Source organism: Lissotriton helveticus, chromosome 7 (genome assembly GCF_964261635.1).
Source record: "Lissotriton helveticus chromosome 7, aLisHel1.1, whole genome shotgun sequence".
NCBI lineage: Eukaryota > Metazoa > Chordata > Amphibia > Caudata > Salamandridae > Lissotriton > Lissotriton helveticus.
This window is the reverse complement of record NC_136068.1, coordinates 68,028,079-68,052,186: the sequence shown is the minus strand read 5'-3', so window position 1 is coordinate 68,052,186 and position 24,108 is coordinate 68,028,079. Positions and strand designations below refer to the sequence as shown.

The window sequence follows — 24,108 nt, the reverse complement described above, 5'->3', positions numbered from 1 at the left end:
TCTTGTTGACTCCATGCTGTGTCGATGTATGCAGCCAGTTCTGTCTTTTTGGCCATGTGCACTTGGCCTGCGGACTTTTTCAGCCCATGCAATGGAATGCATTGACCTATAATGTTATAAATCATACCACATGTCCCAGATTGCAACCTCCCTTTGGTTTGAAAGCCTGAAGGTGTGACAGGTGAAATAGGGAAATTTGTCAACTAAGCAGAGCTAGATCCTTTTCTTAGGATTTGCTGGGCTATATACCATCAGAGTGATGGTTTGCTGTTCCACCTACAAATTATCAGGCGAGGCAACAGTAACACGAGCCGCCACACAGACACAGTTTTAATTCTGCATTTTCACTTTCTAACACCATGCACACTTGGATACTAGGGTGTGTTGCTCAGAGGAAAAAGGAAATATTTTCCAATAACATGAGATTACATGACACCAGCTCTCAATTGACTAGGAGAATGAAGCTCCCCTTTATCTGAGACAATCCGCAGCACCAAGCAGCTGGCCTCCCTACAGTATCTGGTAATGTATGGCTGCTCAAGGCTAGAAAGGTCACCAAAGTGACCTGAAAGATTGCATCACTGTCTAGTGATAGCACTCTGATATGACACTTCCACTCTTCTCACTGTCACTGCGTTCTTTTGACATTTATGCTTTTCAGTGTGAGCTGAAGAGGCCGAAATGCCTCTATTTTGTGCAATATTATCAATAGAAAAACAAAACATATTCTTCATAAAAGCAGCCACAGTATCTGAAGAAGCATTGGAGCTCATCCACCTAGCTGTGCCCCTCTGCTATCTGCCAATCAGCATGGTTGTTAGGCCTGTCACCTTTAGGGTGGTCTTCCTCAAACAATGTGCCATACGCCTCCATATTTTTCAGATCTCATTTTTGTTGGCCTTAGAACTCTGTGCACTACATGTACCCTCGGCCTGTAGATGAAATGCTACTAGTGGGCCTGCAGCACTAATTGTGCCACCTACTTAGGTAGCCCCTTAAACATGTCTCAGGCCTGCCATTGCAGCCTGAGTGTGCAGTTTTAAACTACCATTTCGACCTGGCAAAATAAACCTTTTGCCAGGCCCAAACCTTCCTTTTTAATATAATTAACCAAGAGTGTAGGCCGTAAACAGCATATAGGGCAGTGTGCAATGTATGTAAAATGTCGGACATGCACCTTTAAGTTTTACGTGTACTGATAGTAGAAAACTCTTAAATTCGTTTTTCACTATTGCAAGGCCTGCGTTCTCCCATAGGATAACATTGGAGTTACCATATTACATTTAATAAGGGTGTCTTTCAAATGAGAGCAGGTGAACAGTTCCTGTTTGATGTCTTTGGAATTGTAACGAAAAAGACTCTTTTATGATAAAGTCAGATTTTGAGCTAGAGTTTTGAACATACCACTTTTTAGAAAGTTGGGGGCAGATTTACAAGCCCCTTGCGCCACTTTTAAGTCACTTTTAACATGGGAAAAGTGACGCAAAAATGGCGCAAGGTGGTAAATCAAGGGGGTTTAATTACTTGGTAAATGCTTTCACAATATTAGGAGGGCAACCTAATTTCCTTGTTCACATTGAACTTTCCAATTCGAATTGCATGTATTGTTTTCAATTACTTTCCATGTCTCGTTTTTCTCGTTTTTCAATTAATTTCCAGACGTTGGTGTCTTTTTCCATACATTTCTTTTTATTAAGTATCCAATTGCATCACATTTGAAACAGACACAGCCAACACGTTTCATCCCTTATAGGGACTTTATCAGGACCTAAACAAAAATGTTTTTAAAAACATGTAATCAATACTTTTCACTTATTAAAATCAACAACTCTGGTTCTTATTTTTACATTACATTTTCTTTTTTGTGCTGACTGACTTGGGCCTCTTGTTCCTAGACCTTTTAGATCGCTCCATTATTTTTGGACTACGATGGACTATTACGTTTTGATTGCTTAAATACAGAAGTGACTTACCTAGACCAGAATCTGACGATATTTCATTTTGTGCAAACAAAAAGAAAAGACTCCTTGAGTTTACAGGCCACAGGAAGTGAAACATGTGCTGGCTGTGCCTCACAAAAGCATATTAGTTACCATCCATGGCCCTGAATAAGCTCTGAGAATTGAAGAGTTTCTGTTCATATTTCTGATTGCCTTAAACTAGCACTGGATGCATTACACGCAGTCGCAGCCGGCATTAATCGTGGGTGGGGTGGGTTCAGGTTCAGGCGGGGGTGGTGAAATAATACATTTTTTAAATGTAGCTGTCCGCTGGTCGGGTCCCGCGTTTTCACGGCTCCTGCTTCTGTTATCCTGCCGCCAGCAGGAACAGAAAGCAGGCAGCCTCCCTCCCCTCCCCTAAGCCAATCACACCGCTGCAATGGTGGCATTGTGATTGGCCCGGCGCCTATGGGGAGGCCATTTTCTCCATGCAGGCTACATTGCAGCCTGCATGGAGAAAGGGCAGAGTGCGCATGACTGGTTTGGGCGGCCACAGAGGGCCGACCAAACCAGTCATGCTCACTCAAGAGTGGGTACACCACTCCTCCCCTGCTCGAAGAGCAGCCCGCCCACCCGCATCAAAACACTTCTGCTTTCTCGCACTGCGAGCAGCAGAAAGATAAAACGGTAATTTCACCATTTTATGTTTCTGCTTTGCGCACTGCGAGAAAGCAGTGGGGCAAGGCTCCTCCGCTCTAGTGGAGGAGCCGCCCATGATTTCATGAACTCTCCTGCATCATTATGAATAGCCTTTGTGTCCTGATAGACTCTTCTGCTACCAAACTAATGGATATGGGGTTTCCCATTTCCAAGGACAAGTGGCATCAGAATCATCCTCATTAGCACCCAGCTTGGATAAAAATATTAGGCAGGCTGTTCACCATGGGGCCCATCACCAGGCTGACTGTGAAGAAGATGAAAACGGTAGTCTTGCCCTTAGCCACAGCCTACTCCATAACCAGCCCTGAGCTGTGTAGGGCTCCAAGGAGGATGAAGGGCAAGATGGGCAGCAAGTAGAAGCTCATCTGGATGAGGTGAACCAAGAGAACCCTACGAGCTTGCAGGCTGGAGGGAAAGATGTTGCCTGAGAGCAGACCTTGCCATAGAACTAGCGCATAGAAGAGACTGATGGCTGCCAAGCTGGGCAGAAGGATAGTAAGGTTCGTGGTGAACCTGGAGTAAGCCAATAATGTGCTGGTGTCCATACTGCCCATGTGGCAGAAAATAGACCTTCGTCTGACACTTCCCTCGAAGACTTACTGGAAAGCCAAGACCACTGGAGCATCAGGGGGTGCAGAAAGAACAGGAGCAGGGCCTTGTGGACATTCTCCTCGGAGAAGACAGACTCCTAGCTAAGGGGCCTGGATATGGCCAAGTAGTGGTCCAGGCACACGGCATGTAAGGCGACCAACAGCACGGGCTGGAACACAGTGGTCTTGGCAAGCAGAAGCAAGTTGCGGAGCAGAAAGACACTGAAGTATACAACATGACTCAGAGTGGTGCAAGCTAGAAGCAGGAATCTGACTTTTCTGGACAACTGGTGGTGCTGCCAAAGGAGGGAAAGTCAGCCTGCACCAATCAGAAGGCAGATGGCCAAGCTGGGAGCCAGCACAGCAACAGCCAGGGTGCTGTCAATCTAGCTAATTTCCTCTTGGACGGCAGAGGTATTTCCTTCAGCTTCAGGCACAGAGGTCCTGTTGACGGTGTCCAGCTGAAGAAGCTGTGGCGATGTCATGACCACCCTGGAAACGAAGAGAAGGGAAAAGAAACCACACAGGTATCAGGAGGCAATTAAGTCACTTAGGAATTGAGAGAATATTAAATTATCATCATTACTGGCCAGGAGGTTAGGAGAGAAAAGGTCACCATCTGGCCTTAAACCATGGGGGGTGTCAGAGCACCAATTAAAGACTGCCTCAAGAGAAAAAGCACTGAAATGGTGAACACTTTCCTCCTGACCGCTACCAGCTTCACTGATAACACCCAGATCACCTTAATACTCAACTCTTACAGGTCAAAAGTTCAAGATTCAATTAATGCCATTCTAACAATGATTGATAGCGAATTACAAAAAACTCAGCTCTTCAAAAACAGAAGTACTCACCTGTGGGTCGTGGAAAAACTATAACTGCACATCTAGTTGACCCCTTGGAATTGGGGCAGCCTCCTGCCACTTTGATTGAAGTGTAGAACTTTGAAGTAATCATAGACTTCAACGTCTCACATTAATCCCAAGTCAACTAAGTGACAAAAGACTCATTCTACACAATGCGACCTCTATTAGAGATTTATCAATATGATGGGTTCTCACATACAATACGGGCATCACTGTTGCTGGTGATATCGAGATCAAATAATACAATAGGGCACTACATTGGAGTCACCAGAAAATCAACTACCAAACTAAACAATATTGAACATGGCAGCTAGACAAGTCTTCCACCAAAGAGACGGTATCGTATTAAACCTGCACTCTGAGCAATTCACTGGTTACTAGTGGCCTGAAGAGTATCATTTCCCTCTGAATTGTTCAAAGTGTGATCATTACAATTGATACTCATACTATACAAGAAAGAGAGAAACATCAGCTCCCTCCTGCTAGTATTTCATACTTAAAACAGAACCTGCACAGGAGGAAGATGCTTCTCAATGAAGACATACTAATTGTGAAAACACCTTGAAAGTATACAAAATATGAGATCTACCATTAATCATTTGCAGTTCAGAAGATGATCAAAGTCCTAGCCCCATGTCAAGTTTGGAGCACTCTCTCGGGGCATCATTCATCACACCAATAGTGGACTAAAAAGTTCCTGGTTACTCTTCTCTCATTCATGCACCTCAGACTCACAACCACCGTCTTCTGAACTGCAATGCATTTGAGACCTCAACAAAAGGTAGAAAAGGGATGTAAGAATGATCCAATACGACATGATACAGTTTAATGTGGTTAATAGTAACACTGTTTCAGAAGGTGGGACTCATAATCTAGTGGGTTTTAAAGGGTCCTCCATCTCCCACTCCATTAAAAAAACACAGAACAAGCTTTGTCAAAGCCAACAGGTTTGATTTTGCCTATAGCATGTATGCTGACATACATTATGTCGGCTCTCTCCGTCATTGTCTTCCTCTGCCTTTATTTATCTTTACATATAGTGATACATATAGTACACATATTTTTGTAGATTTTATTTATACAGAGTACACATTTTTATACATTTACGTACATTTTATTTGAAGATGCAGTTGCACAAAACTACTTTTTTTGCGAATAAGCAATTTTATTATTTTGTGAATTTGAACATTTGCTGTGCATTCAGGGCCCCACTCCCACAAAGGTTATGCTACGTAAGCAGCACATTTCACAATGAAACTATGATAGAAAACTAGCCTATCCCTTCCACCTCTCTTCCCTTGGACATGCTGATTGCATCATGAAATGTGACAAGTATATGGGAGCTCTAGCCTAACCGCTCTTTCAGAGACATGGATATCTTCGTTATGTGGGGGGCAAAGTCAGAGGTCCACAGTGTTTTCTATCATGCCCATAATTACTACAATTATCCAGCCACAACCCGTGGACTAGATTGTGTCCTATTTTCTGTAGAGTGCTAAAGAAAGTTGGGGTTTTTATAATCTCGGGCTGAACAGAACCCCACCCATTTCCAAGTTTAATTGGTTCTCAGATGATGAGATGACAAAAGGGTCTCAACATTTGTTAGACAAGATGTCCTAGACTGGCTTGGACTTTCAGCAAAGTTTCACCGGCAAACATATGTGAGAATAGTCCATAATTTTGAATACGTTTCCCTTCAAAGATTGAAACAGTAACCGGAAAGTCTATCAGTCAGAAATATAACAGAGTATCACCTGAGAACTAGTGGAAGCACCGACTGTACAAATGAGGGGCACAGCTACAGTTTGCTGTCGAACAAGAGAAAGAGACAAGTACAACGTTGTACTCTCCTATAAATAGTATGAAATCGCTTGATCAGGTTTATCAAATGCTACACAGATGCCAAAGAGCACCTATGTGCTGACTTCCACTCTGATTTAGAATATGCAGATGGTGTTAACTAATCTTTATTTGGGTGGGTTGAATGTACTGAGAGAAAACACTATAGGTGAATCAGGATGTGAACAGTTAGAACATTTGTGTTTACAGAAGCAAATCTAATATGTTCTGTGACAAAATGTGGGTTTAGGGTAAATCTTGGGGTGAAAGACCTTATCTAAGGCCAAAGCCAGGTTCCTGTGACAGCAGAGGGGTGAGAGTAATGTACAACATTGTAGCACAGCAAAAGGTAGAGTAGGGCAAATTGTGTAAATACACTTGTCTTGGCCACACATTGACACAGGAACAAAGGAAAAGGAATCAATGAGTATGTCAAAGGTCACACTGAGTTATTTATATGGGTGGAGTTTGAGGCAGAAAGAGGTGGGAGATTTGCCTGCGGCTGCAAGACTTTGAGAGGGGTAAGCCAGGTTAGACTTGAGTACAATGTGCACGAGACCACACAGAATGTCATAGACAGAGCTGTGCTTGGAGAGAGACACCCTGTCATGAAGGAAATTGTGAGGTCAAACATAGAGTGAGAGGCAAAGATAGGAGATATTAAGGCAGATGTAAATTAGAAGACTGGTCCGAGGTAGTAGGAGAGGTAGGATTAGACGCAGCACATAGAGGTCGAATTACTTGTTTACACTCACCAAGAGAAAGGCTGCACTGTGATTTGACTAAAGAACGGTGTTTGAGGGAACTTCCTCAGGTCACTCAGTCAGTGACTGAGCCTGTGTTAAAATAAGGGATATTTCGGACATTTCTTAACTGGTAGAGAGCTAAATCAGCGGCCTGTGAAAGTGTTGTGGTATTTGTCTGAGGTCAGAGTATCAGTTATATACATATGGGTATGGGGACATGGATCTAAAATAGCTCCATAAGGTCGCGATAAGAGCAAGTGGCAGAAGAGGGGTCAGTGTGAGCTACCAAGGGACGAAAGGGCGTGCCTGAGTTCATACACAGTACAGTACAAAGGCCATTGAAATGTGAGCGAATAGAACCCATCTTGCACAATTAGATCAGATGCTTTTAACTTCACTTCCTTAGGTCACACCCAAAAGTGTAAGTATAAAGAACTCCCCATTCTCTACCCTTTGAACTTTTTTCTCGTCTAAGGTAAACCAAAGCACTACCAAGGGGAAATTAATCCCTCTGCTCTGCCTCTTCTGCCCCTAACAGTACCCACCTGTACACTGTTGCTTTCATCAGCACATATCATACCCCCATTGGTATAACCGGACCCATAATGGTACCACCCCCAATATCTCTGCCCCAAACCCAACCTACAATCTCACCCGCACCCATATGCCCGACACTGCCTTAGCTTTATCAGTAACACCATCTGTGCCCTCATCCCATCTGCACTGAAGTTTACAAAAAAAGAGATGGATGGAATACTTGAATTAATGTCAGCCACTGGTAATCACTATGGGAACATCCTAGTCCATCTTCATTTTGTGCATCATGCCACCTCAGTTTGGACCCAGCTAAATGCAAATCACCCTTGATCCTGCTCCAATAGGAACAATCCAGCCCACACTGTAAAGCCAGGTCCCCCCTGAACAGTATGTCAATCACCCTCACCTACTTAATTTTCCTCCTTCACATTGGCACTCGGTGATCTATCCACATCCCACCACTAGCCCCCCTATGTATCACCTCATCAGTGCACCCACAATGGGATCAGATTGTCAGAGGTACCACCACCCCACTTTCCCACCCAAGGTGGCGCATTACACAGCTGTGGATCTCCTTTGAACGTAGTCCGTGCACAATGGGCCCCATCACCTGGCCGATTGTGAAAAAGACGAAGAGGGTGGTCTTGGCCGTGGAGACCACCAAGTCTCCAACCAAGCCTACACTGTGCAGGGGCGCCAGGAGGACAAAGGGCAAGATTGGGAGTAGGTAGAAGCACATCTGGACGAGGTGAGCCAGCAGGATCCTTCGTGCGTGCAGGCTGGAGGAGACGACAGCGCCTTGCTGCCGTAGCACTAGAGCATAGAAGAGGCTGATGGCTGCCACGCTTGGCAAAAAGATGGCAAGTATCATGGCAAACCTGGAGAAGGTCAGTAATTTGCTGGTGTCCAGACTTTCCATGTGGCAGAGGATGGAGGTCCGCCCATCACTTCCCTGGAAGATCTGCAGGAAAGCCAGGGCCACCGGAGGCATCAGAGGAACCAGAAAGACCAGGAGCAGGGCCTTGTGAACATTCTCCTCAGAGAAAACTGACTCATAGCTCAGGGGCCTGCATACGGCCAGGTAGCGGTCCAGGCACATGGCATCCAAGGCGGCCAGCTCCACGAAGAGGCCATAGTTTTGGAAGAGAAGCATGACCGCGCACAGCGGCCGGGACGCGGTGGTCTCGGCGTGGAGAAGCGAAAAGCGGAGCAAGATGGCGCTGAAGTATATCACGTGGCTGAGCGTGGTGCAGGCCAGAAGCAGGAAGCGGACCTTTCTGGCAAAGTGGGGGTGCCGGTGGTTGAGGAAGAGCCAGCCGGCGCCGGTCAGGAGGCAGAGGGCCAAGCTGGGGGCCAGCACGGCCAAAGCCAGGGCGCTGGAGATGGCGTGAAGGTCCTCGTGGTCGGCGGCTGAGTTCCCGCCAGCTGTAGGCGCAGCGTCCATTCTTGACGGTGTCCAACTGAAGAGGCTGTGGCGAAGGGATGGCCAGATAGGAGAGGAAAGGAGGGAACAGAAGCCACACTGGTATCAGGAGGCACGCATTTCACTCAGGAAGTGAGCGGATGCTAAATTATCCTCATTACTCGCCCGGAGGCTGGGGGCTGCGTGCGCAGAGGGCATTATCTGCCCATAACCAGCAGGACGTGGCAGGTGTCCAATTAGACGTTGAGTCCAGAGAAGCACGGAGATTGCGCTTAGAGGCCCGGAAGAAAAATAAATAACCCACCTCTGCCCCTTCTCCAGACCCCTAGTGGGGTGCAGGGTTCTCTCGTGCCTTCTAACCAATCTCAGAAACTGAAATACGAAAGACTGCCAAGTGGTCATCACTGTACATAAAGCAGATAAAAAAAGGCTGAAAGTAGGAGCTCCTCCAGGTGTTTCATCGCTGACGACAGCACCTCTGTGAAAAGAATGCAAGGTTGGCAACTGCCAACTGGCTGCCCCAGTGCCCCTCATTTTATATCCGTGAATGGGGGGGCATTAGTATATTTGTTCTGGAGGAGAGGAATGCTCCTTCTTTTATCTGGGTCGATTAACGTACAATTTGTAATGAAATACCAGTGCAGACAATTCTAGTTTTCTCTTAATAAATGTCATATTCGAAGTGAAAGAACAATTCAAATAACAGGTCTTCACTTTTTTCAAATTTATAACACATTATTTGTTCTCAGAAAGAGTGAATCGCGGTTGCTCCTCATTTTAACTGTTCACAACAGTGGATATAACTTAGCGCATCTAAACACAAAAGATGGACTGAAGAGAGTGGAGGGCAGAAAGATTGAGATGTTTCAGATCTGGGAGGTGCAGCCAAAGAACACACCTGGGGCCTCATTAGGATGACGGGCGGACTTTGTCCGCCCTATCGGTATCCTGGACCACCCGCCATAAGGGCGGGGGTCCCGTTGGGGGAATTAGGACGTGCCCGCCACAGTGGCGGGCACATCCTTCATTTTTAGCATTGTGGCGGGCGGTGCACTCTGCACCGCCAGCCACAATGCTAAAAATGCATTTACGCATTTGCATATACAAAGCGGCAGGCACCGCGCAGTGCCTGCCGCTTTGTACATGCAAATGAAGGGGGGTACCATAGGTACCCCCCTGTGCACCCCCACCTCGGCCTTCACCAGGGGGGCCTGCAGGGGCCCCCAAAGCAAAGACCGCCTGCCTTTGGCACCTATTTGCACGCATCATAATATGGCTGGCGGTGTCCATTGGACACCGCCACCATGTTATGCCCTTTCCGCCACGGCCGCAAGGCGACCGGGCGGAAAAGCGGCGGACTGTCTTTCCGTCCGCGCGGTCCCCCCCGCCATACTAATATGGCAGGGGGAATTTGGGAAACAGTGTCGGGCGGATTGCCTCCGCCAGGCCGGCGGTGGGTACCGCCAGCCTGGCGGAGGCAATCCACCCAACATCGTAATGACCCCCTAAGTGTCAATAGCCGTGGCGGGTGCGCGCGGGCTCAGAAATCCTGAATGCGGAGCGCCTTCTACTTCACTTTCAGGTCTGAAACCCTAACGGGTGTTATTCAGGGTGTTTAGAAATAGACGCGTCACGCATCTCGTTTACTTTGTGTTAGATCGATGGTTTTACTTGTTCTCCGATTATGAAGGCGGTGCTACATACACTTTCAGGGCAAAATACGTGTTGGGGTCGCTATCTGGCAACAGCATAAAATGTTTCTAAAGGAAACACATTCTGTGCTCATCCATAAAACACTCTAAGACAGAAATTCGCTTGATGTTAAAGCTTATCATTTTGGGATAAAAAGTAAATTGATCAATATTTGAAACTTTTCGGTTGGCAGAATGCATTTCGCGCCCACTCACTGCAGTTTGTTATTAAAGTTTAATTTGCTCCAATTTATAAAATCATTTGTAGACAACATGCAGTTGGTGGTCGGTATTTTCAGCAGTTTGCAAACGAAATGCATGCTATGGACAGTCCTAGTGCTATTTTGTGTGTAAAGCACATTTCTCTCAAGATCAAAAAATGAGTTTCCTCTCAAGGGCGTAGCTTCCATTGGTGCAGCAGATGCAGAGGCACCAAGGCCCAGAAACCTAAACCCCACCCTCACCCTCACAAATTGCTTTCTTTTATCATTGAAACTTTAGCCAGGGGCCTATTTCTTCCTTGCACTGGGCCCATGGCACACTGGCTGCGCTACTGAGTTCTTTCTGTGACTCGTAGGGTTTGGCCTACAAAAATCGAATGTCTCCTCAGCTCTCTTTTGCCAAAAGATGACTTTTTTAAACACCCCATACAGTCTTTCTCCTATATGAAAACAAATAGGTTATTACCTATTTAATGTTGCTCACAATCTGTCACTGTAATGGCTTCAAGGCACCGTGTCCCCTGTAATTCCCACTGCCCAGGTGCCTGCTTTGTGGAAATATGAGTTTTCTATCAGTGGTGGCAGCCATAAGATAGTCTATCCTACCCTTACCGACCTCCACCCGGGGCCCATCCTAACTTACCACTGAATGGCCGCCCTGGGCAGCACCCACGCGCCTGGGCTTGCCCAGGGAGGAGAGCAGCAAACCCCGTATCTCCTCCGACCGCAAGCCATGGATGATGGGGTTAATGACTTGCCCGGCTGTGAAGCAGACGATGGCCACCATGCGCCCCAGCGTCAGCACGTCCTCGCGGATTACGCCGCGGCTCTGCAGGGGGCTCAGGCAGACGTGGTTGACCATGGGCAGGAGGAAGAGCGTCATCTGCAGCAGGTGATAGGCCAGCGTGCTCTGCGCGCGCCGGTTTGCGGGGCTGATGGCGCCGGAGCGCAGGCCCTCGCGCACCACCAGTGCGTAGGACGCCGTGATGACGGCCATGCTGGGCAGGAGCTGTCCAACACTCAGCCCCGCTCGGGTGTACGTCAGCCAGGCCGCGGCGTCCAGGCACTCGTTGGTGCAGAGCAGAGGGGCGTTGACGTCACTTCCTGCCGCAAAAACCTGCAGAAGGGCCAGCATGAGGCGCGGGGCCAGCGGAAGTAGAAGCATTATGGCCAGCACCTTCCAGATGTTCTGTAGCAAGAAGAAAGACTCGTAGGTGAGCGGATGGCAGATGGCCGCATAGCGGTCCAGACACATGAAGACGAGGGCCCCCAGCTCTATGGCGATGCTGTAGTTCACCAGCAGCAGGAGCAGTGCACAGAGGCAGCGGGGGACGGGCTGGTTGACGTACTGCAGCGAAAATCGCACGATAGACGCCGGGAAGTAGACCAGCTGGCTCAGCGAGGTGATGAGCAGCAGCAGAAAACGCGCCTTGGAAGCCAAACGGCGGTGCTGGTGGAGCAGGTAGAGCCAGGCCGAGGCAGTCAGCAGGGCCATGGGTAATGCCAAAGTCAGCACAGCTATGGCCAACCGGTCGTACATCACCTTCCAGGAGTGGTGTGAAGGGCCGAGGGTCTGGTTGTCTCTGGCTTGCGGCAGCATTGTTTCTGATGGAGACGAGGCCCAGGTCTGTTCTGGGAGTATTTTTCTGAATAGTGGATGAAAGTTATGTTTTCTCAAGTCACAACTAACTTGGGTCCAGAGGCCAGGAGGTCCATCTCTAACAGACTACTGGAGTAGGGTTGTGTTGTTTGGGACACGGTCCAGTTCTCACTGACCAGTACCAGTAGGGCTCACGGGGTTGGGGTGAGGTAAGGCTCTTTCTATCAATAAGTCGTAAGATTCTGAGGTTTGGTTGAAGTCCAGAACTTTTAGGTGGCTGGCACTAGTGTCTCTTAGGTGGTGGTGAGATGTTTTTCTCTCAGGTGATGGTCTTCTTCAGGGTAGGAGAGGTCAAAGCTGGATCCAAACATGGTTCCCTTGGACTAATGAAGGTCTGTCTCCTGCATCAGGAGTATGTTTCTGGAACTGCGGATGAGATTTGCTTCTCTTGCCCTGCCGACAAGGTGGCTCTGGAGAGGGGACGAGATCTGTCTCTCTTCAAGGCTGGTGTTGGCAGCGGTGAAACCTCCGTGATCGAAGTTCCGAAGTCAACATGAAGCATCAAGGGAAGATACTAGGCTAATTGGTAGCAATTTTTGTCTCAAGTAAATGCCATCATTAACAGGCTGCTTTCATTATCCTGGCAGGAGGGAGAGGGGGCTTGACAGGTGTGAGGTAAGAGTCGTATAACGAGCGGTCCACCCTTAACAAGCTATCCTAGTCACCCAAGATCTGAAGGCGTGCTGGCAAACCATACCTTCTTGGTCTCTCAACGTGGACGCCATGCTTTCCCCTTAGCAGTTCATGTTTTCTCTGCTTTTCCACAGTCCTCCACTAAGCAGTCCATTCTCCCCCACTTTTTTAAATTCCTCCATCTTTCCTCAGCAATTTCTGTCTTTCATTTATATTCCGTTAATCTGTTCCTGCTTTTTCTCTTTTCCACCCTTGATTATGATCCCAGTTTCTGCTCTCTCTGCTTTTCTCCTTCTCTCAGCCAGCAGGTCCTGATGTCAGAACACTGTTCTACAATCTTTCGGACGGGCTAAGCAAACCAGTAACCACAACATTTGTAAGTGTGAAAAAATGCCATTTATGTAGGAAACCCTGGCTATAGCGTTAAAGAAAATATCACTCAACATTGAGATATTACTAATAGTGCCCTCCCCACTACCCTTAAACTAATCAACATCTTTCTCGTAACTCTTCCCAAAATGCAACTCTGAAAACCCTACCCGACAGGCCGACCTAAATCACCTGACAGTCCAATCCTCTAAGTTCTGATTAATTCCATCTCAACAGCTTCAAAGACATTATCCCTCTCATGAGCTGCTCCACCTGACCAGTGGCGAGACCTAGTATAACAAACACGTAGCACCTGCTGTGTGCATTGATAGCATTTTGCTGACAGTGTACATGGATGGTGCTTTGCGTGTGCATGGATGGCGCTTGGTTGACGGTGTGTGTGGATGGCCCTTGGCAGGTGGTGTGCGTGGATGGCGCTCAGCTGGTGGTGTGTGTGGATGGTTGTGTGCGTGTACTGACTCATGGCTGGTGGTGTAGCTTGCATGGATCCCCCATCATTTTCTGACCCAGAATCCCCCACAAACCTCAAATTTACTTACTAAGTCACATTTTCCTACATTTCTGTGTGGGTAAGTTGTAGGATCACTAAGCAGGTACAAATTTGCTCTTCCCAGCATTCCCCATGGTCTCATGAGAAACATGATATCTCACTTGTGTGGATGCCCAAAGTAGCGTCAGCCTAAAAACGTATAAACAAATTGCACTTTAAGACCAGTTTGGCGCCCTCCTCAATTTCTACACGTTTTTGGCCCTTCCATGTCATAGGCACTTGGCCCATTCACACAAGTATGGTATAATTTTTATCCGGAGACCAAGGGGAACGCTGAGTGATAGGAAATCTGTGCTGTGCGGTGATCCCACAACTTTCCCACAGAGATATTTGAGAAAATGTGACCTTTTAGCTAAATATGAGGTTTGCAGCAAATGTTTGGAAGGAAAATGTTGGGGTATCAGCACAAGCCACACCTCCCTGGAGCCCCACAGGTGTCTAATTTTCAGAAATGTCGTTTTTTTTAGGATCCCCTAGATGTATGCAAACCTGGGACCAAAAACACAGGTGCCCACCTATCTTTCATAAAACAACCTGTTTTTTCAAGGGTGTCACCTGCGTTTTTGGTCCCGGCTCAGCGGCCATAAGGAAACGTACCAAACCCACACATTTCTGAAAACTAGACACCTTGGGGAGTTCAGGAAGGTATGGGTTGTATGGACCCCCAAAGATTCCCTACCCAGAATCCCCTGCAAATCTCAAATTTAGCTGAAAAAAACCAAAATGTTCTCACATTTCTGTGTGGGAAAATTGTAGAATCACTGGGTGGACACAAATTTCCTACCAACCAGCATTCCCCCTGGTGTCCCGATGAAAATGGTATCCCACTCGTGTGGGTGGGTCAAGTACCCGCTACAGGCAAGGGCCCAAAACGTACTGAGGAGGCATCAAAATTACCTAGCACAAAACGACCTGGTTTTACAAGGGGAGTCACCTGGGTTTTTGACCCTGGACTCGTCGGCCATCCAAGGAAACCTACCAAACCCACACATTTCTGAAAACTAGATACCTGGGGGAGTCCAGGGAGGTATGGCTTGCATGGAACCACCAGTTTCCGTCCAAGAATCCCCTGCAAACCTCCATTTAGCTGCAAAAATCAAATTTTCCTCAAATTTCTGTGTGGGAAAGATGTGGGATCTCGGGGCTGACACAAATTTCCTACAACCCAGCGTTCTTCCAGGTCTCCCGATAAAAATGGTATCTCACTTGTGTGCAGGGCCAAGTCCCCGCTACAGGCAACGGTCCAAAACGTATTGAGGAGACATCAAAATTACCGACCACAAAACAACCTGGTTTTGCAAAGGGCGTCACCTGGGTTTTTGACCCAAGGCTTGGCGGCCATCTAGGTAAACCTACCAAACCCACACATTTCTGAAAACAAGACACCCGGGGGAGTCCAGGGACATATGGCTTGCGTGGATCCACTATATGTCCTATAATTCACATGATAGTATGAATATCCACAATTCCAGAGATGTTCAAATAGCTACTGTTTCTGAACTCTAGATTTTGTTCCCATTTCGGAAAATCATAGGTGTCTTTGATACCTATTTTTCACTTTTTATATTTTACCAAATGAATTGCCATATAACCGGTACACAAAGAAAAACCATTGCAAGACGCTGCTCAGTTATTGGCTCTGGTTTCCTCGGGTTCTTGGTGAAGCTACAAGTCCTATATAGCCCCACAACAAGAAGGGTCCAGCTGATGTAACGGTATATTGCTTTAAAAAATCTGTCATACTTAGAAGAAGTTACAAGGGAAAACATTGCCACAAATGGCTGTTTTTTTCAACTAATTTTCAATTTTTCTTATTTTCAACTGTTGGTTTCTATGAAAAAACCTTGAAGGATCTACACAAATGACCTCTTGCTGAATTCAGAATTTGTTTACTTTTCAGAAATGTATGGCTTTCTGGGATCCATTATTGCTTTCACACCCCTTTCTACCAAAAACTGGAATGAGGTTTAAAGCACAAGAAGTAGCAAAAATAGGCTGTGGCACAGTAGAATGCCAAAACAGTGTAAAAAATGTTGGGGTTCTGATAAAAGTCTGCTTGTCACTGAAAGCTGGGAAGATGATGATCTCAGCACCACAAACCCTTTGTTGAAATATTTGCAGAGAAAAAACCCAAATGTTTTTTCTGTGAGACTTTCCCCCCATTTTTCCATTAAAAACAAAATGTAGCTGTACGTTGGCTAATTTCTGGGTCCCTCCTGGGGGATCCATAAACCCTGGGTACCTTTAAAATCCCCATGATGTTGGAAAAAAAGGGCGCAAATCTGGCGTGGATACCTAAAGTGAACAAAATGTTACAGGGGCCTAAGCATGAACCACCCCAAATAGCAACAAAAAAAAAGGCTAAGCACGGGGAGGGTTGAAGGTTAGACCTAGCAGCGAAAGGGTTAATCACTGCTGCAAGACCCATCTTTGAGTCAATTTGGTCTATACCACTGATGTACCTGCCTGCAAACTCGTCTGCTCAGTAAAACATTTCTTAGTAGTCCTCCATAAAGCCAACCCCTTCAACTGCACCATGTCATTCACCCCTAAGTAAATGATCAGAATATATAGTCTTGGGAGTAATTTTTGCTACACTAATGTAATCTAGGAATTTCACTTAGCCTAAAAGACATGTAATGACCACGAATGCACGATTATGTCATGTTGCTTAAATAAGACGTCTGTTAGTTGCACATTGCAGAATGAAAATCCTTTTGCTGGTTCACCTGCTTCAATAAGAATAAAAATAGCCTTGTTTTCCCTGTGACATCTTCTCTGAGTTGGCCAGTAAGGCCACCACCATTAAGGCCCTTTGACAAAATCCATATATGTATAATTAATAAGGGAGGTATCAGACAACACAGTTTCTACCCAGGTGAGAGCTTCTACGAACTGGAAGGAGGGAGTGGTTGGGTTCCAGGTTAATGTGACATCTTTGTTCGATGGGTTGCAACTTAAATATTCCCTAGGGGTGACTGCAGAAGTTAGGGAAGCATACAGCAATCAGTGATGGGAGGGTGGACGCTGCTCGAGTATCACCAAGACACTAATGGGGCAGCTAGGCATGATTCGTATTAGATACTGATTGCATGAGTGTAGGCTGGTGGAAGTAGTCTGGTTCGGGACCTGGGACTTTAGGAAGAGAGAGAGAGACATGACAATTGTGATGGGCATTTGGACAATTTCTTTGTAATGGGAGAGGTCTGGGGCCTAGCCTATGCCTGTAGGTACTAGGCAGATGGGGTTTCTGTTTTAATTAACAGAGATGCACATTAAGCAGTAATGCAAATGCCTAGTAATAAAAATGTATCACAAAACGTAAAACTCACATGTTCTACCAAAACCTGCTTATTTTATACCAAAAATAAACCCACTCACTCCACCCACAACAGACCCATGCCTTTCCCTAAGCCCAAGGCAAAAAACATTTTAAAAAATGATCCCCTTACCCAACTCTCCCACCTAAAGCACTGACAAAAATCACCCCATTTCTAAAAATGTCCCCTCTAAATCATCAACTCATTTACATTTTCCCTTTGTCTGTCCTTTACATTCTTCAGGCCTTTCAACATCTTACGGAGGAGGACAGACTGCCCTTGGGAGCACCAGTCTTAGTCGCCAGTGATGGCCCTGCCTGGGGCCTGATGGCGGGGCACTGGAGGCTGCAGACACCCTTGCCTCCTCCACGAGGGCCTCCATCCCATGGAGATGCAGCCGAGCTCTTATCTCACAACAGTGGTTGTCTGACTCTTACTCTTTACCCCAAGACCCCATGGCCAGACCTACACTAAGGCCAGGTGGATAGTCTACACAGAAGGTAGCTGCTTCTCAATGAAGACATACAAATAATGGAATAAACTTTCATAGTATGGAAGAATATCAGATCTTTCATCAATCATTTGCATTTCAGTAGGTGATCAAAGTCCTAGCCACTGAGTGAAGTTTGGAGGACTCTCTTGGGGCATCATACATAACTCCAATACTCCACACCAATAGAGGACACCGCTCCTCAACACTGTTCACTCATTCATGCACCTCGGAATCAAAACCACTGTCCTCTGGACTGCAGTGCATTTGAGACCTCAACAAAAGGTAGGAAAGAGCTGTAAGACTGATCCAATACAACATGATACACTTTAATGTGGTTAATATCAACACTGTTTCAGGATTTGGGACTCATAAACTAGTGGGTTTTAGAGTGTCTTCCATCCTCTACTCAGAAAAACGGAGCAAGCATTGTCAACGTCAACAGGTTTCATTTTGCACATGGGATGTATGCTGACATACATTATCCGCATACATTCGGCGGGCTGTCTGTCATTCGCTTTTTCTGCCTCTATTTATCTCTGCATCTATTGATACATATAGTACACATATTTTCCTAGATTTACATAGATTTTATTTATACATAGAGTACACATATTTTTAAACATTCACATACATTTTATGTAAAGATGCAGGTGCACAAAACTACATTTTTTGCAAGTAAGCATTTTTATTATTTTGTGACTTCGAACATTTGCTGTGCATTCAGGGCCCCACCTTCCACAAAGGCTATACTACGTCAGCAGCAAATAACATGATGAAACTATGATAGAAAACTAGCCTATCCATATCCCCTCCACCTCTCTTTCCTTGGACATACTGATTGCAACATGAAAAGTGACAAGTAAATGAGTGCTCTAGCCTAACTGCTCTTTCAGAGACATTGATATCATCTGTATGTGGAGGGGGGGGGGGGTCAAAGTCAGGGGTCCACAGTGTTTTGTATCATGCCCATAATGATTACAATTATCCAGCCTCAACCCATGGACTAGGTTATGTCCTAAATTCTGTGGGTGATAAAGAACCTTGTTTTTTTTATAATCTCTGGCAGAACAGAACCCTATCCATTTCAAAGTTTGATTGGTTCACAGATGATGAGATGACAAATGGGCCTCAACATTTGTCAGACAAGAGGTCCTAGACTGGCTTGACCTTTCAGCACAGATTCATCTGCAAACATATGTGAGAATAGTCAATAATTTGGAATATATTTCCCTTCAAAGATCGAAACAGTGACCGGAAAGGCTATCAGTCTGGAAATATAACTGAGTATCACCTAAGAACTAGTGGAAGCACCGACTGAACAAATGAGTGACATACCTGTAGTTTGCTGACAAGCAAGAGAAAGAGACAAGTACAATGTTGTACTCTCCTATAAATAGTTTTAAATCCCTTGATGATCAGGTTTATCAAATGCTGCACAGATGTCAAAGGGTACCTTTGCACTGACTTCCAATCTGATTTAGAATAAGCAGGTGGTGTTTACTAATATTTATTTGGGTGGGTTGAGTGTACTGAAACACTAGGCGAATCAGGATGCTTATCTAAGGCCAGAGCAAGGTTTCTATGACAGAAGAGGGGCATGGGTAAGGTACAACATGGGAGCACAGCAAAAGTAGGGAAGGCAAATGGTGTAAAGGCACGTGTCTTGGCCACACATTGAGACAGGAGGACAGGCAAATGAATCAATGAGTATGTCAAAGGTCACACTGAGAGTTATTTATATGGGTGGAGTTTGAGGCAGAAGGAGGTGGCAGATTTGCCTGCGATCTCAAGACATTGAGGGTGTAAGCCAGGTTGGACTTGGGTGCAATGTGCATGAGACCACACAGAATGTCAGAGACAGAGCTGTGACTGGACAGAGACACTATGTGATGAAGGAAATTGTGAATTATTCTCAGCCACTGGTAATTACTATGGGAACATCCCAGTCCATTTTTATTTTGCACATCATGCCACCTCAGTTTGGACCCAGCCATATGCATATCACCTTGATCCTGCTCCAATAGGAACAATCCAGCCCAGACTGTCAAGCCAGGTCCTCCCTAAACCGGATCACAGGCAACCCAGTCCCATCTGCAACATGTCAATTCCTCTCCCCTTCTTTGTTTTCCTCCTTCACATTAGCACTCAGTGATCTATCCACACCCCATCACCAGCCGCCCCTCTCTACCACCCCATCAGTACACCCCAATCAGGGTCAGACTGTCAGAGGTACCACCACCCCACTTTCCCACCCAAGGTGGCGCATTACACAGCTGTGGATCTCCTTTGAACGTAGTCCATGCACAATAGGCCCCATCACCTGCCCGATTGTGAAAAAGATGAAGAGAGTGGTCTTGGCCGTGGAGACCACTAAGTCTCCAACTAGCCCTACACTGTGCAGGGGCGCCAGGAGGATGAAGGGCAAGATTGGGATCAGGTAGAAGCCCATCTGGGCGAGGTGAGCCAGCAGGATCCTCCGTGCGTGCAGGCTGGAGGAGACGACAGTGCCTTGCTGCCGTAGCACTAGAGCATAGAAGAGGCTAATGGCTGCTACGCTTGGCAAAAAGATGGCAAGTATCATGGCAAACCTTGAGAAGGTCAGTAATGTACTGGTGTCCAGACTTTCAATGTGGCAGAGGATGGAGGTCCGTCGGTCACTTCCCTGGAAGATCTGCAGGAGAGTCAGGGCCACCGGAGGCATCAGAGGAACCAGAAAGACCAGGAGAAGGACCCTGTGGACATTCTCCTCAGAGAAGACTGACTCATAGCTCAGGGGCCTGCATACGGCCATGTAGCGGTCCAGGCACATGGCATCCAAGGCGGCCAGCTCCACGAAGAGGCCGTAGTTCTGGAGGAGAAGCAGGACCCCGCACAGTGGCCGGGACACAGCAGTCTCTGCATGCAGAAGCGAGAAGCGGAGCAAGATGTCGCTGAAGTATACCACGTCACTGAGCGTGGTGCAGGCCAGAAGCAGGAAGCGGGCCTTTCTGGCAAAGTGGGGGTGCCGGTGTAGGAGGAAGAGCCAGCCGGCGCCGGTCAGAAGGCAGAGGGCCAAGCTCGGGGCCAGCACGGCCACAGCCATGGTGCTGGAGATGGCGTGAAGGTCCTCGTGGTCGGCGGCTGTGTTCCTGCCAGCTGTAGGCGCGGCATCCATTCTTGACGGTGTCCAACTGAAGAGGCTGTGGCGAAGGGATGGGCAGGTAGGCGAAGAAAGGAGGGAACAGAAGCCACACTGGTATCAGGAGGCACGCATTTCACTCAGGAAGTGAGCGGATGCTAAATTATCCTCATTACTCGCCTGGAGGGAGGGGCTGTGTGCGCAAAGGGCATTATCTGCCCTCAAACTGCAGGACGTGTCAGTTAGCCAATTAGTCATTGCATCCAGAGAAACACTGGGATTGCGCCTAGAGGCCCGGAAGAAACATAGCATCATAAATAACCCACCATTGCCCCTTCGCTAGACCCCTAGTGCACGGTTCTTTCCTTCCTTCTCATTACCAATCTCAGAAACTAAAATACGAAAGACTGCCAAATGGCCTTTAATGTACATAAAGCAGATAAAAAAAAGGATGAAAGTAGGCGCCCCTCCAAATGTTTCATCGCTGACCACAGCACCTCTGTCAAAAGAATGTATGGTTGGCAACTGGCTGCTCCAAATTGTATATCCGTGAATTGCTTCTTCTTTTATCTGGATCGCTTAACGTAACATTTGCAATGAAAGACCAGTGCAGACAATTTCTTCTCGTTCTCTCTCAATTAATAAATGAAAAAGCAAAAGAACAATGTTATGTTATATTATGTCAATTAGATTTTGTAAGGCGCAACAGCTACCCAAAAAGGGTTTCCCGGCGCCAAACTGAAAGGAACAGTGAAAGAGGGGAGAGATTATTTGTTGAACATCCAAGCTTTTAGGCATTTGCGTAAGTTCCCGTAGGCTGTTTAATTGCGGAGCGACACAGGAAGAGCGTTCTATAAGGAGGGACCCAAGCAAGAAAAAGATCTACCGCCCATGCGCGACAGTCTGATTCTAAGGATCGAAAATTTTGCCTGAGTGGTAGAGTGAAGGGGCGTGAGGGCAAATAAAGGTGAACCAGGGCTTGTAGGTATAGAGGAGCCACTCCAGATTTGATCTTAAACATATAGTTCAGGGCTTTGAACATAATTCGGTTCTCTACCCTCAGCCAATGAAGGTCACATAGAGAGACAGAAATAGGGGCTGCTCTGGGGACTTGACAGAGCAAGCTGGCGGCGGAGTTCTGCACCACCTGCAGCTTGCGAGTCACATCCTTTTTGGCCCCCAGATAAAGAATGTCACCGTAGTCCAGTCCAGAGGTGACAAGAGCTTGGACTACGGTTCTCTGGGTGGGACTAGGCAACATCCAGATAATCTTTTTGAGCCATTTCAGGATGGTGAAACAATTCAAACAGGTCTTCACTTTTTTCAGATTTATAACACATTATTTGTTCTCAGAAAGAGTGACTCATGATTGCTCCTCATTTTAACTCTTTAGAACAGTGGATATAACTCAGCGCATCTAAACACAAACGACAGACTGAAGAGTGTGGAGGGCAGACATATTGAGAGGTTTCATATCTGGGAGGTGCAGCCAAAGATCACACCTTGTGTCAATAGCTGTGGCCGGGGCTCTCGGGCTAGGAAATTCCAGCTCCCTCTACTTCATTTTGAGGCCTAAAACTCTAAATCATATTATTCAAGGTGCAAACAGGATGTTTTAAAATGGACATGTCACGCATCTAATTTACTTTGTGCTGGATCGATGGTTTTACTCGTTCTCCTATCATGAGGGCGATGCTACACATACTTTCAGGGCAAAATACGTGTTGGGGTCGCTATCTAGCAGCAGCATAAAATGTTTCTAAATAAAACATTCTGTGCTGATGCATAAAGCACTCCGAGATAGAAATTCGCTTTCTGTGAAAGCTTATAATTTTGGGATTAAAAGTGAATTGTTGATCAATATTTGAACCTTTTTGGTTGGCAGGTCGCATTTCGCGCCCACTCACTGCAGTTTTGGTTATTAAAGTTTAATTTGCTCCAATTTAGAAAGTCGTTTGTGGACAACATGCAGTTGGTGGTCGGTATTTTCAGCAGTTTGCAGACGAAATGCATGTTATGGACAGCCCTGGTGCTATTTTGTGTGTAAAACACATTTCTCTCAAGACCAAAAAATAAGTTTCGTCTCAAGGGCGTAGCTTCCATTGGTGCAGCAGGTGCAGTGTCACCAAGGCCCAGAAACCTGAACCCCACCCGATACCTCACAAATTGCTTTATTTTATCATGGAAACGGTAGCCAGGGGCCCATGTCCTTCCTTGCACTAGGGCCCATGGCACACTGGCTGCGCTACTGATTTGTTTCTGTGACTCGTAGGGTTTGGCCTACAAAAATCGAATGCGTCTGCTCAGCTCTCTTTTGCCAAAAGATGACTTTTTAAACACCCCATAAAGTATTTCTCCTATATGAAACACACTAGGTTTTTACCTATTTAACATAGCTCACAGTCTGCCATTGTGATGGCTTCAAGGCACCGTGTCCTCTGTAATTCCTCGTCTTTGTGGAAATGTGAGCTTTCTGTCAGTGCTGCAGCAGCAAAGTCACATATCTGACCCCTACCGACCTCCACCCGGGGCCCGTCCTAACTTACCACTGAATGGCCGCCCTGGGCAGCACCCACGCGTGGCCTGGGCGTGCCCAGGGAGACGAGCAGCAAACCCCGCATCTCCTCCGACCGCAAGCCGTGGATGACGGGGTTAACAACCTGTCCGGCTGTGAAGCAGATGATGGCCGCCATGCGTCCCTGCGTCAGCACGTCCTCGCGGATGGCGCCGCGGCTCCGGCAGACGCGGTTGACCATGGGCAACAGGAAGAGCGTCATCTGCAGCAGGTGACAGGCCAGCGTGCACTGCGCGCGCCGGTTGGCGGGGCTGATGGCGCCGGAGCGCAGGGCGTTGACGTCACTTCCTGTCGCAAAAACCTGCATGAGGCGCGGGGCCAGCGGAAGTAGAAGCATCATGGCCAGCACCTTCCACATGTTCTGCAGCAAGAGGAAAGCAGTCAGCAGGGCCATGGCCAAAGTCAGCACAGCTATGGCCAACCGGTCGTACATCACCTTCCAGGAGTGGTGTGACGGGCCGAGGGTCTGGTTGTCCCTGGCTTGAGGTAGCATTGTTTCTGATGGAGACGAGGCCCAGGTCTGTTCTGGGAGTATTTTTTTTTTTTAATAGTGGGTGACAGTTCGGTTTTCTCACAACTAATCATTGTCCAGAAACCAGGAGGTCCATCTCTAAACGCCTACTGGAGTAGGGTTCTGTAGTTTGGGACACGGTCCAGTTCTCACTGACCATTATCAGTAGGAGTCCCCGGGTTGGGGTAAGGCCAGGCTCTTTCCAACAATAAGCCGTAAGATTCTGAGGTTTGGTTGAAGTCCCTAACTTTTAGGTGGCTGGCACTAGTGTCTCTTAGGTGATGG

The 24,108-nt window shown here is 46.9% G+C and overlaps 1 long non-coding RNA gene across 2 annotated transcripts; it reads right to left on the bottom strand.

Moving 5' to 3' along the window:
* Positions 1–1,666: 1,666 nt before the first annotated feature.
* LOC144768073 (uncharacterized) lies at positions 1,667–23,377 on the bottom strand. 2 transcript variants are annotated; one of them, XR_013598463.1, is made up of 2 exons: positions 23,284–23,377; positions 1,667–3,742 (listed from the first exon to the last, which is right to left on the bottom strand). It is a non-coding gene; the product is annotated as an uncharacterized LOC144768073 (long non-coding RNA). The 2 variants fall into 2 exon arrangements; XR_013598462.1 differs by lacking the exon at positions 23,284–23,377 and adding an exon at positions 11,217–11,352.
* Positions 23,378–24,108: the final 731 nt, after the last annotated feature.